Source organism: Equus caballus, chromosome 26 (genome assembly GCF_041296265.1).
Source record: "Equus caballus isolate H_3958 breed thoroughbred chromosome 26, TB-T2T, whole genome shotgun sequence".
In the NCBI taxonomy this organism is placed as follows: Eukaryota; Metazoa; Chordata; class Mammalia; order Perissodactyla; family Equidae; genus Equus; species Equus caballus.
In genome coordinates, this window is record NC_091709.1 from 25539711 (window position 1) to 25546985 (window position 7275).

Consider the following 7275-nt stretch of genomic DNA (forward strand, 5'->3'; position numbering starts at 1 on the left):
ATAAGCTCCATTAGGCTTTATTTAATTGCAAAACGGTACACATACTCTTGCTATTTCAAGTAAGAAGGAATAGAATTTGTTCAAGATATATTTGGTACAGTAATGGAGACAGATAATCACAGGAAAATCAAGAAGAGAAATCATAGGAATGGTAAGTTTCAAGGACATGGGAAATTGATGCTCTCTGTCTAAAGTAGTTCCAAGATCTCAGAAACAATCAATTATGGAGATTCAAACCTAATGCCATACTCAGCCACTCTGGCTCTAGCCTTCTTTGAATTCAAATTGTTATTCCTTTGTAAACCAGATGTAATAATTGAAAGAAACTGACTTAAATAATAACAACCAGCTCTCATAGGTAGGCTGCCTTAGAGATTATTGTACTACATGGATTATCCTTCTATAAGCTTTGAAAAATGAGATGTTGTGGAAAAACTTGGCCTCCTAAGACTGAGTCTTCCATAGGACTATGGGCAGAGCAATTTCTCTTTTAATTAATTTTGCATGGTGGATATGATGATTTTTATTATTTTTTAAAAATTAGCTTTTTTAAACTGTAGTTTGCTGACAAAAAATATTACCCATCACTAATTTTAAGTATGCAATTCTATGAATTTTGATGCTCATATATATGTAGTTATAACTTTCAGCACAATCTAATCATAATACAGTAATGCGCTGCATAACAAGTTTTCAGTCAACAACCTACTGCATATACAGCAGTGGTCCTATAAGATTAATACCATATAGCTTAGGTGTGTTGTGGGCTACACTATCTAGGTTTGTCTTAGTACTGTAGAGGAGGAAGGAATTTTCTCCAGTCTTCTAGGTTTTTCTGGCTGGTCTAAGAATTACATTGACATGGACAGATTAACAGGAGAAAAATAAACAAAAGTTTAATATCATGTATACATGGGAGAAACCCAGGAAAACTGAATAACTCACCAAACGACCAAAGCCCTCACCTCATCCTCAGCTAAAGACAAAAGATGATGGGCGTGGAGAGAGTCAAGGACTTCAAAGGGAAGGAAGGTAAGGCACCGGTAGGTGAAAAGGAGCAAATGTTTGAAAAACAAGTGTTTTTTTGGTCACAGAGAAACAGAAGAACACAGAAGGCAGCCCAACAAACAGGTTTTTTTGGTTCCTTCCTGTCTACTACCTAGTTCATGTTATGCTAAGGTGATAACTCACTTTATGAGACAGGTTTTTGTATCTGAATTCTTTTAGGCAGTTAAGGAGGAAACAAGAAAAACTTTGTCTTTTATTTTTAAAAATAATCAACCTAAAATCATCCTTACATTAAAGAGAGACATTTTGGGATGGCAAATTTTGTTCCCCTTCAGTAGATTCTATGATGTTGGCACAAGGGCAAATGGCCTAACGATGATTTCTCAGCACCTATTCCCATTGTTACGCCATGCATGACTCTATAGAACATATTTTGTTAACCACAAAGTGTTACCTTGTTCCCTTCTGTGTCTGTCCTCTCGCGTCACCCTCAGATCCTGGCAACCACTGATCTTCTGTTACTATGATTTTGCCTTCTTTTCAACTTGATGTATATTCTATCTTGTTAGAGGGAAGAGAAAATTATCCCCTTTATTTATTTATTTTAGTTATGTGAATCATACTAAGGCTTTTATTCAATGAAAATTTTATATATATCTTATAGATCTCAGTATATTTACAAAAAAATGTATTGAGAAATAAAAAATATGAAAATCACATTATGAGAGGGAAATACGGTTGTGTTTTTGATGTGATTTATTGCTAATTCTAAAAAGGCATTACTCTTTTGATATGATTGCCAATGAACAAGAACAATAATTGCCAAGTTTTATATGTATCTCATTGAAATGAAACATAGAATAAAATCTCAAATAGCCAGATTATTTGTTACATTCCACTGGAACTGTCTAAACATGTTTGATGATACTGAAAGCTTCTTGACTCAATACAAGGGTATTTTATCTCTCAGAATATCGTGGAAACATAAAGAGAAATGCTTGCTCCATCTTGATTTTGATTCTCAAGGAAATGTCTGATAATATGGTAGTGACAGAAATGTTGGAGGGTAAGTGTGGAATGATGAGTTAAAGTCGATTTCCAGTATTTTTTCTGATGAAACAAGGGGACTTCACACTTCACCCTAGAATCACAAAAATAGATTTTTTTATTTAAAGGCAGAGATAAGGTTAGTTCTGAAAGAAATCCATAGCATTTCCAAAATAGAGTAAATCTTAAAAACTAGCTTCTTATTTTGCATTAGATGGACAATTATAATAAAAGCAAAATTTAGATAAAAATGATTAATGTGTTGAACATAATGTGCAAAGATCTTAGGGATAATATAACAGTATTAAACAAAATAAATATAGGTTATATTTTTTGAGTTCTTACTCTTTTTCTGATACTCTTAAAAGACTTTGGAGATATTAACATATTTGAACTTCACACAAAAAAATACTAAGAGACAGATATCAATAAAATCCAAATATGCAGAAGGTGAAAATGAGGTACAAATAATTTAACTGAATTGCCCATGATCAGAAGATTAGTAAATTGGCCATCTGGTGTTCAAACCCAGAGTCCTCACTCTTAACAACTGAGAAACAAGTCTTCATTTTATCCTGTTCTATCAAAGATGGTAAGAGGTTATTTATACTACAAAGAGAGGACAAGGCCTCTTTTGATCCTCATTTTTCATGTGTTTCTAATTGTGATAAGGCGAACATTACTCTTGCCTAATATTCTCTTGACTTTTTCATCTCAGAATGAATTATACCTGTGAGATGCATATCCTCTCTGAAAAAGCATGGGCTCATATGAAAAATACTTTGAAATTGTTTATTTTTTTGATAGACATTTGGAAAATATCTCCAGATATCTCCTTGTGGGCATAATGAAGAAATGTGAGTTATAAATAGATTTGTACTTTGTGGAAAATGTTGACAAAGATTCTTGATATGTGCAAAGATCCTTTACTGGACCGAGATTTCTGCTATATCTAAGGAAATAATTTTTTCAACATGAAAATGGCAGTTGACACAAAGTTTGTCAGATGATCCCATTAAAGTAAATCTAAAGTGAGAGGAGAATGAAACTATCCTTCTGAATGACTGTGAACATCTCCCAATGGAGCTTGCTACAATGTGACAATACCTTACAAATATCTTCCTTTAATAAGAATTCAGATCCTGGGCACACACCAAGCACCCCTCATCAAGCCATGTTGTGGTGTTGTCCCACACAGGAGAACTAGAATGACATACAACCATGGACTGGGGCTTTGGAGAGGAACAAACAAAGAGGAAGATTGGCAACAGATGTTAGCTCATGGCCAATCTTCCCCACCAAAAGCAAACAGTAAATAATAATAATAATTACTACTATTGTTTAACTTATGCATTTTCTCATGATTTACACTATTAGTTTTATAGCTTTGTGCACTTTATATTTCCTGTATATAGGTATGTGTGTATAGATATATATTACACATACTCCCATATAAATAAGAAATATTTCAACATGTAAATATATAAACACTATATACTGTAAACACTATATAGACTATATAATAAAAATTTCAAATTTTTGAATCTTGCAGTATAATATTAAATCCCTGATGTTAAAATAAAAAGGAAACGTCTCCATTTTTATGTGAAAATCTTATAATCTTGTAAGCTTATCCATACAATTAAACATTCCAAAATATTAACTCTGGATAAATAGTTGGTCAAATAATTTTGTCAAATATTCTGGTTTTTAATTTATATTAATTCAAATAACCAGAGACCTACAAATATTCTGAGAGTTCAGAGTATTTTTTAGTGTTAGATTGAACGATGCACATTTTTCCTGTAAGAGTTTCTCATCTTGAATCTACCAAAAGGAGAGTGTGGTTATTATAACGGGCTCTGGCTTCACACTGCCCTACTTCTGCTGGATATTTGCATATAACCCTGGGCATATTTCTTAATTTTCCTAATATTTAGTCTCTTCATTTATAAAATGAGAGTAAGTGCCTTCGTCCTGCAGTTCTAGATGACGGGGAACTGTACAGATGTACACCAAGCACTTAGGACAGTGCGTGGCCCGTGGTAAGCTGGCAGTAATGGCGGCTCCTACCTGAACTTAACTGCACGCCTGTGTTCGCATGAATGCCTCCATGGCCTGCTTCCAACTTTGACGCTGTTGGGAATAAGAGAAAGGAAAACAAGGTATACAGGTCATTAAATTGCTCCAAAAAATTATCAAAGGAAAATCCTAGAGCAAAAGAATAATAATTAAAGTAAAATTTTTCCAAGTAGCACATTATTATGTATTGCTTTCCTTGCTTTTTGTCCATGGAGTACTTTAGGATGTCGTCAAGTGTTTGACAAAACCATGTGAATAGGATATCTTTGTGAAGGGAAAAAATTGGTCCCCAGTATCTATATCAGTGGCCCCTTTAGAGGTGTGTTGAATGATGCATGGAAGGAGACCGCCTCCCCTCCCTTTTACCTTCTGAAATGCTGACATTCTTTTTAATCTTCCCTTTTCTTTTTTCCGTTGAAGTAAGCACTGACCTATTGGCATGTGACTCCCTAATGCTGTGAGCCACATGCCACATATTATGAAAGGGAGTGCTAAATATGATTAAAAGTAGAGGTAGGAGGTCCGGCCCAGTGGTATAGTGGTTAAGTTCACACATTCCACTTCTGCAGCCTGGGGTTCGTGGGTTTGGATCCTGGGTGCAGACCTACACACTGCTCATCAAGCCATGCTGTGGCAGCATCCCATATACAAAAGAGAGGAAGAATGGCACAGATGTTAGCTCGGGGACAGTCTTCCACAAGCAAAAAGAGGAAAATTGGCAACAGGTGTTAGCTCAGGGCCAATCTTCCTCAGCAAAAAAAGAAAAAAAAATGTAACATAGGGGCAAATTCCAGAAGAGAGAGTGGGTAGCATAAAGCACAACATTAATATCCACAGTGAAATATCATTATGTCATCAAGGTTTTGGCCATATAGGTCTGTAGATTAAGTCATCGCAAAGAATGAATTGATTTGCAATTACATTATATTTTGGGATTAAAGGCAAAAATGTAAAACGGCTAATTAATTACACATTATATGTTGCCATGTTAGAACTTACTGAATAAAAAATGTCTCAAACAAGTGAATACCAAGAATAATGTTATATAATGGTCATTATATGAAATGCAGAAATTAAAGATAGCATCTTTCCGTTTAAAATAATCACTACTACTTTAAAATTTTGTTAACATATTCTTAGAAGGGGTTGCCAAATAGAAAACCAATGAAGCTTAGTTCAATTTTATGATGGCACAGAGTTTAGTTGATATTTGGTTTTGACTTCATACTGATAACAAGGAACAGGGTCTAATTATTTGTTTAGAGAAATTTGCCACAAGAGAGTTCCCTATTTTGGTAGTATTTTCCTCACTTTCAGGAAATGCCCTAGAATTGCATCTTTCCACCAGATTCTTTACTAGTGTGTTGAGAATGATTAAATAAAATCTGGATGTGCCTTAAGAAAAAGAAAAAACCAAAAACTTAACTTTCATTCTGTGCTATCTCAAGTATTGTATCTAAGTATATTTGTTTGTGTTTATTGTCTCAGAATATTATATTGGCATTTATAAATGCCAAATAGAGTCAGACACATTTCAGCCAAAATCATGTTCTTAGTGGTGGAGAGATTAGGAAAAGGGTAAATGGGAATTGCTGATCCACTCTTCTTCACCAGCAGCTCAGCAAAACAGCTGAGACCCTATTTAAAGGGCAAGGGCTCCACCTGCCTAGCCTGAAATGAGTTAATTGCCTACTTGTCAATTCATCCTTCTGTTTCCCTTCACTCACAGATAGCTTTAAATAATGTGAAATTCTTCACGTTTCTGAATGTGAAGAGGAGAGCAGGACCTGATGAAACCACTGGGCTTACAGTGCTATTTACAGTTTAATATTTTAAAACATAGAATCCTCCGAAGCAAGGATCAACTCTTTCCGTGTGTTGTTTAAAGAGAGGAGCTTACTCTAGGATCTTAGATACCCATACTGTTGTATTTGAAATTCATAAATAGGATTATCTTGGCTATGCGCACTTATTTACACTTAGATGATTTTATGGGTTCTCTGTAGCTCTCACCAGCATGTAGAATCTCTAAAATACAGGCCCAACACCTTGAACTCTAACTTTTAGGATAATTAAGATTTCAGACTGGTATTTTCTCTTGTTGGGGGAACCTATTTCTTATTAGAATGTAATTTTGCATCTAAATAGATTATAGAAGAGATCCTTAGTAAAAGAAGTATAGTTTAAAATGCAGGTTAAGGGGAAAAAATTGCCTGGATATTTGGAAAGACCCCAATTCCATCACATTAACTCATTATTGCCAGCTGGTCAATCAGGGATAAGCCATCACTGTTCTTTAATCCTCTTCCTAGGATCCAAAGTTTCTGGAGGTATCTGCAGCCCGATAGTATGATTTATCATCTGCTGTCCTGGTTTCTCCAGCAATACAGAGGCTTCTGTAATGGTTTGAAAGCTGCAACTTACTAATGCAAAAATTTTTTTAAAAATCATTGTTGAGCACAAACTATAAGGAAATCTTATTGCTAGATGTCCTAAGGCATATGGAGACCACCAGCTCAGTAGTTTTGCATGCATAGAAAATAACATAACTCATCAAAGCTTTTAAAAATAGTCATGCATCACTTAACAACAGGGATACGTTCTGAGAAATGCATCGTTAGGTGATTTCATTGTTGTGTGAACATCAGAGTGCACTTACACAAAACTAGATGGCATAGCCTACTACACACCTAGCTGTATGGTACTAATCTTAGGGGACTACTGTCATTTATGTGGTCCATAATTGACTGAAACGTTGCTATGTGGTGCATGACTATATTTATTAGATACTTTGAAGAGCAATTTCTTCACACATGTTTGAGAAGTCAAGATTTTTCCCATTTTCATTCACTTTCATATAGTAGAAAATCAATCTGGGTCCAATATGTAGGCGTTTATTTTTTTTCTTTAGAAATTATGAAATTGCCATAGGAGATTTAGAATGTAATGAATAAGTGAATTTTGAGAAAGGATTCAAAGTGGAAAAGAGTACCCCAGTAGGAAAAAAAAATGAAGATGACTTTTACATGACACAGAAAAAAGGAAGAGTACATCAATAAGGACGTTGTATAATGCAACATTTCTAGGGCAAGGCAACAGAAGAAAATAAAATTTTTTATGAAAAACATCAAGGAGAAT